Raw genomic sequence first — 9,245 nt, 5'->3', positions numbered from 1 at the left:
CTATAAATTGGCTTGGTAGACCAACACATCTATTCAAACCATCGAAGAGTGAAAATATATATTACATTCTAAATCATAGATTTTTTTTATTTTTTTAAATACAAGTAGATAAAATGTCAGATATCTTATGATTGAGTCATAAAGAAAAGAAACCTATATCACAGAGTTGTTATTTACTCCCTCAAGAAGAGTAAAAAGCAGCTATCTATATTACATTTTATCTTCATCAAAGGCATGCCAGCTGCTGATCATCTTCTCTATATGAATAGGTGTGAAATATTTATATTTTAGACATAAAAAGCCTCATGAATACTATATTAATTTTCTCTCTAGAAGCATAAATGTCAACTATTATTTTTCATCAATAAATTGATCACAAAATATTAGTTGTGCCTTTAACACACTTGACTCTCTAATTCGAATAGTACTTATAGATATTTTTCATCTTGCTTCTCATTGGTTCTCATTCCAACATTTCATATAACAATCAGAGTTCATAACCGTGTGTGTAGCTTTCTACAAAAAAACAATATTGGATCCCATTGTGGCAATGAAATATCTCTTACAACAATCTAACTGGATTGGTCGAAGGAAAATGGTTGGTTCTTACCCCCAATGACTCCCAAGCACACAAACCTACAAAAAAGAAAATGTTTTGATGTTTGATTTGATTTTTTATATTAAACCTGATTTGGTCAAAATTTTGACCAGATTGGGAAACCCTAATTTGTTCAAAATTTTGTCCAAATCGAGCAAAAAAAAAGATTTCATAGGCCAATTTGGCCTTTGGTCGAAAGTCAGTGCAAATGTACTAGAGTTATTATTTTGGTCCTATTTTCTAAGACATTCTCTAGTCTAGAGGCTTCTTCAGTTCTCCACTAGATTTTCAGCATTTTTTTTCTAAAGTAGAGTTTTTACCATGTGATTTTCTCTATTTTTCACTTGATAAAGATTTGATTGTGATTGGATACCTCATCAGACCATGTTGACAAGACCCAAGTTTTCATTCAACATTATAATTTCCTTTATTGTTTCCTACATCAAGTTTGTAGTTGTATTCTTGCTCATTTAGAGGGGGGTGTTAGAATAAATCGATAGCTTAATTATTAAGTATCTTAACCTGATCGGAAAGTTACATTTACTTCTCTCTTAATAATTCACTTTAAATGCATTAGTGATATTTAATAATTATATTAATCATTAAATATCTTATTTCTTTAGAATTTCTTATTTTAGGTTCTTGATTTCTTATATAAGTATTAACCATTGTATCTTTTATTAATTATTTTTTATATGATAATATTTTTATTTTATTTTCAGAGCTCAAACTCTTGCATTGTTATTCAGTCCTCTTTATTGATAGGTTATCTTTGCATATAGATAGTCTTGACTTCAAAAAGTTAGATTGACAATTTTACATTTATGATCTCACTCTAGACATAATAATGTCTTTCTAAAACTTTAATTACTATTAAGTGAAAAATAAATGATAGATACAACTTTCATTCTGCCCCCCAAAACTAATAATTATTGTCTTCTGCTTTATAATAAGCTATTACATTATTCTAACGTATGCCGTGATTTGCAAATTGTAATATATTTTCAACGTTCAATTGTAGTCATAATTATAAATTATGTATATTATTATAATTATAAAAGAAGTTTATTCTTAACCGATTAAGGCACAATGCATTGCACCCTAATATCTGAATAGAAGCTGGATTGCTAAAAAAACTTAGATGGATTTTGGCGTCTCTGAAATATAATTCCCTGAAACAGTTCAACGTACGTAATGGGTAGGGCATCTCGTCCAAAAAGTTTCCTGCCAAACATATTGACTTAAACATATGAGCATTAAGCAGCCACGCTGCCCTTTAATGAACTAGACATTAATCATGACCCGTCCCTATAGTATTTTTTTAATTCTTGGAGCCCATGCCAATTATGTAACAAGTACTACACTTTATGTCATTTATTGTCAGCAACACGGGCTTCAAATCTTTAAAATTAACAAGAAAGATATTCACATTTCAAAGCGTGAAAGGTGTGTAGATTAGTATATATTTTGCAGAGAAGTATCTATCACCATTCAGGAATATGAAGGGACTAGACAAGATTGAGATTGCAGATAATGGGAAGGAGGAAACAATGGAGTTTAGCTCTAGATATCGAGCAGGTGGTCTTCGTGAAGTATTATTGAGATTGATGGCTACATTAACCACTTTGGGTGCTACAACTGTTATGGCTTTGGACAAACAAACTATTGACGTTTATGGTGTCTCCATTAATGCCAGATATTACTATATGCCGGCCTTTACGTATGATTTTGATTCTTTTCTTTGCTCTGGTTTCAACTTGTAAAGAAATACAATGATTTGAGCTTTTTGTTCCTCAATCTCTGCAACTTTTTCTTACTATCTAATGAAAAGTTCAGGTTTAATGACAACTTAATTAGATTAAAGTTTATTAGAGATCTTGCTCAGATAAAACTTCACAAAATGTAAGCATAACATAGCCAATTATATCTGACTGAAAATTTGGTACTTTGAACTGTTTGAATTTTGTGTGTTTTTTCAGGTATTTCGTTGTGGCCAATGCAACAGGTGCACTATATGGACTCTTATCTCTGTTCATCTATTATAGTAGCAATGTCAAGGGGCGCCTTCATTCTACTAGAAAATGGCTTTTCTTCTTTGATATGGTGAGATTTGTAATCATATTACCTTTTTAATTCATACTATTTTAGGTAATAATGAAAGCTTGGAATGTATTTTGTTTAAGATGGTTCCCATTTAGAAGAACTTTTGACGTTTTTGTTGACCAACCAGGTGACAACATTAGTTATAACTTCTGGTATATCGGCTGCCAGTGCAATTGGGTATATTGGATTGGAAGGAAACAATCATGTTGAGTGGATAAAAGTCTGCGATCAATTCGAAATGTTTTGTCACCGAGCATTTGGCGCTCTCTCTGCATCTGCCATGGGATTGTTTATTTTCATTGCTCTTACTGTGGTTTCTGTGACTTCACTATCCAACAGTACCAAAATTTCAGCAGAAGATTCTACAGAGATAAGTAAGACATAAATGTCTTGATGAAAAAAGAAGATTCTGGCTCTCTTTAGTTCATTTCTGAACCATGATTAGATCAAGTGATATTTGAATCTGTAAATAAATGTAATATCCATGTCACCTTATCGGATTGAATAGGTTCGTTCTAAGAAATTGCACTAGTTTTGCAAAATTTCTCGGAATGGTATTGTAATTATTGTTTCTTTTTCGACTACTTCAATTAAAATAAAAAGAAGTGTCGAATTTATATGTAAGGCTCTCAATCAAAGAAGGAAGCTTGAATGCAAATGAAAGGATGGCAGAAGTTATCTATTGTAATAAATTGGTCAATATTTTAGGTAGATATGTTATATTATTAATTAAAATTTAAAATTATTTAAATTCTTCATGTTGACAAATTATTTTTAAATGATTTTTACAAATAATTTAATATGAAACTAATCATTGAATATGTGGGTATGACTATTTGTATTAAAAGGTTCTATTCATTTTTGTGACAAGGATTCTATTTGTGGTCTTATTTGGTTTAACTAAGTTAAATATTCACCACTCATTAATATAAATTAAAGTAATGTGTACATATAGTTAAAATGTAGATATTTTTTTTAATTAACAATTATTTAATACTTTAGTGTACTTTTTTTTCATGTATTGTAATTTCATCCTTTTATATTATACATAAGTAAATTGAAGTACATAATTAATCTATATCTTTATTGAAGGAAAACAAGTTTTGAAGGGACTTTTAACCCTTTATGTCAAAACCTTCCACTCAATAGATACCAACCACAAACTAGACAGTGGAAAACAACTAAACATAAACAACAAAAACTAATGATAACTCAAGAGACCAATTTTTTAGTAAATTATAATGTTTCTAGATCATATCTTCATTGATGTTATGAGCCTTGTTGATGATGCAATTAATGAAATTGTTGCCTTTGTTCTTACTATAGAGCCGAGTATCCAAACAAAAGAGAGAACTGAAAGCCACCATAGGATCAATCACATTGTTCAACTTTACACTACTAGTAGGGAAACCGGAGGTACCTTTTGATAAACCTTGATTAGCATTTGCCTGAGAATTTGGCTTATTTAGCCAATTCAATCTATTTTCCATGGTAGTACGACTCACTACCACAACTATCCTCATTTTTTATGCACTTTTGTAATTTCATCCTCCAAACCTTTTATACATTTTTCATGCCTATCTTTCAATTCCTTGATCCCTTTGGATAGCTCCTAAATAGAGGCAAGGATTTCATCCACATTATACACAATAGAGGTTTGGGCACTCTTATCCTTCAAGGTATTAACCTTTCACACATTCACATTAATAGAGCACATTGGATGTTTGCAACCTATTTAACATTCTTACTCAAATTCAAATCATACACAAAAGACCCAATCTCCAACAAGGTAGATTTTCCAATAGCAATGCCAACATGAAGGTCTATAATAGTTCCATCAATGACCAAGGACTAAAGGATGGCGTTGGTGCTTTATTCATATTTATCTTAGTTTTTTCTGCATGGGAGAATGGGAAGCCAAAGGGACTTTCCCCTTCCTCTTATCAACGAAAAAGAAGAGCTCCCTACATTTCCTTTACCTTTCATAGCATTACCAAGGATAAATAAGTCAAGGATATACTCATCAGATGAAGTATAGGCTAAATCTTCATCATTCAATAGAGAAATTGTATGGTGAGTCATGGCTTCCTATTTAGGTATTTATGTTTAACCAAATGAACACAACCATCTTCATCAAAGGGCACATTATCTAGCATTGAAAAGAAATCCTTCAAAAATGGTTAGCATTTTTCTTAGCCCCAATTTTGTGGGAAGAGTTCTTCTTAATAGAGATAACTTTCACAAATTCCAAAATCGTGAGGCTTAAACCCTCATGGATGATTAAGGTAGAGATCTTTTTACTATCAAACTTTCAACTTTGGGACAAATATGAAAACAAATAAAATGAAAAATATATTCACTTATTACTATTTTAAAGTGGTCCATGATAGCAAAGTGATCATTGAACATACTATAGAATTGACCGTCAAGAGTAACATGCCACATTATAACTTATGAAACCTAAACCAAAAAATGATTGATAATGACCAGCCCTATCATAACCACCATCACTATTCCTTTCTTCTTTGTCCCTCTCACCTTTCTGAAAGAAATTGTCGTGGCTTCATCAACACTTTTTCTATCCCTTAAAAATTTCCTTCCACCATATTATAAGAATCTTATCCATAGTCTCCCAAGGAACCACCAACTCAATGCCACAGGTTTATAATACCCTCATCCAATCCCTTAACAAACATAGAGGTAACTTATAGATCAAAGGTATGCAAATTCTCAATGTATGGGTGAGGCATCTAGTAGATAACATGTTCCGAACCTTAAAAATCTCCTACAATTTCTACTAAACAATTGGTTCAACTTTGTTCCTATCTCCCCCCATATTTCCAAGGAGAAAGAAGAGATATGAAACCACAAATATGATAATAGAAGTACACTAAAAAGTCTAATAAAGTGAGTGGTGTATTGACACACCATTATGAGGGTCAAACTTATAACCATGCCACTTCACATGAGTATGGGATTCAAATCCATCATTCCATAGAATGCCTCCAAATGAGCATATACATGACTTCCAATTAATTGATTCTATTTTTAATATTAATTTCAAAATTGTGATGGAGAGTTTAAAGAGGAAATGGCCTTTAGTACTTTTTTATAATATTTGAGAATATCTAAGATTTAATTTTTAATATTGTGATGGAAAAGCCTATGGAGGAAATGATCTTATGTACTTTTGACCCAAGTTTTTAATATATCTAGGATTTTATTAATAATATTGCAAAGTCAAGCTTATGAGGAAAAATAGTCTTTAGTATTTTTTTTCAATTTTTACATAAATAAATTTTTCTATACTATAAATAGGTCATCACATTTAAGATGTCAATTTTTCTTCAAATTTATGAACCTTACTAGACTGATGTTTTTTTTTTTTTTTTGTGAGCTTGTGATTTTTGTTTCTTATATAATGATTTCATGTAGGTGTTTAAACTAGGTACGTTTGGATTTCATTGTTTATTTTCATTAGTAGAATTTATAATTTAGAAAAAAAATATGATAGAACAACTATAATTCAAAAATAAAAATTTAGTTCCACATGAAAATGAAAGAACTCGAAGCATATAATTACTATTTGGTCTTAAAGATGGAACATGGTTACAATTTTTTTTTTCATTTAAATTATAATTTATATAATTTTTTAAATAACAAAGATTAAAAATAAGTAAATAAAAGACACTAAACTATCAATTTTATGTAATAAATCATAATCATTACAATTTATTAATCTTTAAAATGATAGATTTTATTTAAAAATATTTCAAACGTAAATATTTGTTTTATTAAAAAAACAATACAAACAATGAAAACTAAACTTATATATTTATGTCAATATTTCCAAAATACAAACAATGCTATATAAAATTGAGAGAAGAATATAGTGCATTCTAAATCCCCTAACTTCAATTATTTAAGTTCCACTCAAACCAAACACATAAATCTCAAAATCTTTACATTATCACAATCTATGCTATTGCCCTAAGCTCTTCTGAAAGAAAGGTGCCGAATCCAATAATGGAACTTGTTTATCTATTCGTTTGCATCTTAAAACACGAAATATGCTTTTCATTATATCCAGTCTGGTCTCATTAATCTCCAGCTCAGAAAGGTCCACAAGCTATCTTGAATTCTTCAACACTCATTCAGTTTTGTGCTATGCATGTTTAATAAAGATACGGTCTTCAGAAGCTAGTAGAACTCGGTTTCATTTATGCAGTATGGAGATAGTTGTAGGCCATATCAAATTTCAACAGTTGACATTCTCAGTATGGAGATATTTGTATGCATATTCACTATTATGGGAGTAGCCAAACTTTATAATTCACCGACAAAACTTGGTCTGAATAGTCTGTAGATCAGAAATATCCACGAGATATTCAGAATTCCCAAGCGATATTCCAATGTTCCTTTTTCGTTTTAGTTCTTATCCACATGAGTTTAGAAAGCATGAAAGTAGTTGTGGTCCACATGAGTTTTAAAAGGTTGGAATAGCTGTATGTATTTAGACTGTTCAATGGCGGCTGCATGTTAATTCACCGACAAAACAAGTGGGTTCTCTTGGTTACAGACATTTTATCTCTCTTGCACATGTATATTTTATTTAAGAGGTGTGGCCTCTTCGCTTTGGAGAACTCCATCATAACGGCGGTTGCAGAAAGAATTTGTCGGTGACCAACTTGTTCTTGATTAATAAACATAGTTAAACAGTCAGGGGCTTTGGATAGGAGATCAAAAGACTTGTGATACTGTCCAATGAATGTCATCTTTATTCCCATAGGAATAAAGATATAAAAACTTGTGGTACTGTCCAATGACTGCCATCTTTATCCCACACACATGTATGATAAAATATAAAATTCTTTTAGATTATTTTTCTAAATTCAAAAAGATAACATTGTCATTTTAAAATGAGAAATAATTTACACTTGCATGATTTTTTTCAATTTATTTTTTCATTCCTATGAAATCACCAACGCATAAAATTTAAATCTTAGATTTGGATACAAATGTCTGAAAAATACACTTGCATAAAACATAAATCTTAGATTTGGATACAAATGTCTAAAAAATACACTTTGAAAGAAATTATTTTTTATTTTAAGATTTTGCATATTAAAGATTTCTGCATTGTAGGTTTCTAAAATAGAATACCTTTAAAGTTCCTTGTTTTCATCCTCCTATTCAAATATTTTTAAAATATTTTTTAGATTCGAATTAGGGTTTGTACTATAGAATAAAACTATGAAATGTGGTCATGGAGATAGGGCCACAAAAGATCTAGACTAAAAGAAAACAAAATAGGAAGAAATTATCAGTATGACAAGAATAAATTGTAATCTCATCAATAATTAGATTGAATAAAGTAAACTAATATTACAAAGAAAACCCCTTGGTTAAATAAGACAATGTTAGACATAGGGTCATGCATAAGATTGTGACAAGTTTCTTAATATTATGACATTGCATAATGTGAAATGGTTAAAGTGTTAAATGGCAGCCCCAGATGTAATGATCCCATCTTTTAGCAGTTGACCAAGTGTGTGTGCGTTAGCCTTGTTCTACATGGTCCCGAGGGCTAACGAAGGGTTTAATGGGATCCTGGAGTGTTTTGGCCTAGTCATTTCCAGTTTGGACCAAAACAAAGTTGATTTACTCAGTTTCAGGCATACTTACTATTTTTAGTAAGTCGACAGGACACAGTGCAGGTCAATTTTGATGATTGGAATTCGATACTCCTCGGTGAGAGCTTTCCGATGAGCTATCACTCGCATTATTCGAAGTCCGATTGCTAATACATTTTAATGCCTGAAGTTTTATTAAAGTAACGTCTAGTTAATTGTAAAATATTAAAGTGTTACTTTAATATTTATTTTATGGTAGTGTGTACCCAAGGGAGACATAAGGGGTATTTTAATATATGTTTTATATATTACACATCTTTTATCCCACATTGCCCATATGAGTTGAGCGGACCCTTGGAAATAGAATAAAAGGAAGCATTTGTGGCTTCATTAGGAGGTTGAATATGAGAAGAAATTGGTGTGTGAGTTGCAGCTTTGTTCTTGGCATTTGAGGACGTCTATCCTCTCTTGTAACATTCTAGACGTCATTCCCTTGGGGTTTGGCCTTTGGAATTCTTTCTTATTGGCTTCATTATCAGGCAGTTTAGTTGCATTTCTGGCTACAGGCAGATTTGATATTTTGCTCATATCTTCTTCACTACTTGTCTGACGCTTATGCCGCTTGGAGGGAATGGTATTATGAAGGTAGTGGACTGATTGGAGGACAAAGTATTGTAGCAGCAAGTTCGTAAGCATGGGCTAGAGTATTATGACAATATTGCTGAAGTAATTAGTGAGTTGATAAATCTGCCATGTATTTGGTTTTATGAATTTTGAAAATAACATTTTATTAGCAGCCGTTCATTTCCACTTTGCATATTATTGTAGTTTCTTTCTTGTTTATGTTGTATGATACCAATTCCATGCACGAAACACAACAAACAAATAAAAGTTTGATTTTTGGAGTTATA

At 31.1% G+C, this 9,245-nt stretch overlaps 1 pseudogene; it reads left to right on the top strand.

The window, feature by feature from the left end:
- The first annotated feature begins 2,097 nt into the window (after window positions 1-2,097).
- Window positions 2,098-3,086, top strand: LOC149546766 (CASP-like protein 1C2 pseudogene; annotated as a pseudogene).
- Window positions 3,087-9,245: the final 6,159 nt, after the last annotated feature.

The sequence above is a fragment of the Cupressus sempervirens genome, chromosome 7 (genome assembly GCF_028749045.1).
Source record: "Cupressus sempervirens isolate cs-2001-9-10 chromosome 7, ASM2874904v1, whole genome shotgun sequence".
Taxonomy (NCBI): Eukaryota; Viridiplantae; Streptophyta; class Pinopsida; order Cupressales; family Cupressaceae; genus Cupressus; species Cupressus sempervirens.
Note: the sequence above shows the minus strand (reverse complement) of the source record. Positions and strands in the feature narration are given on the sequence as shown.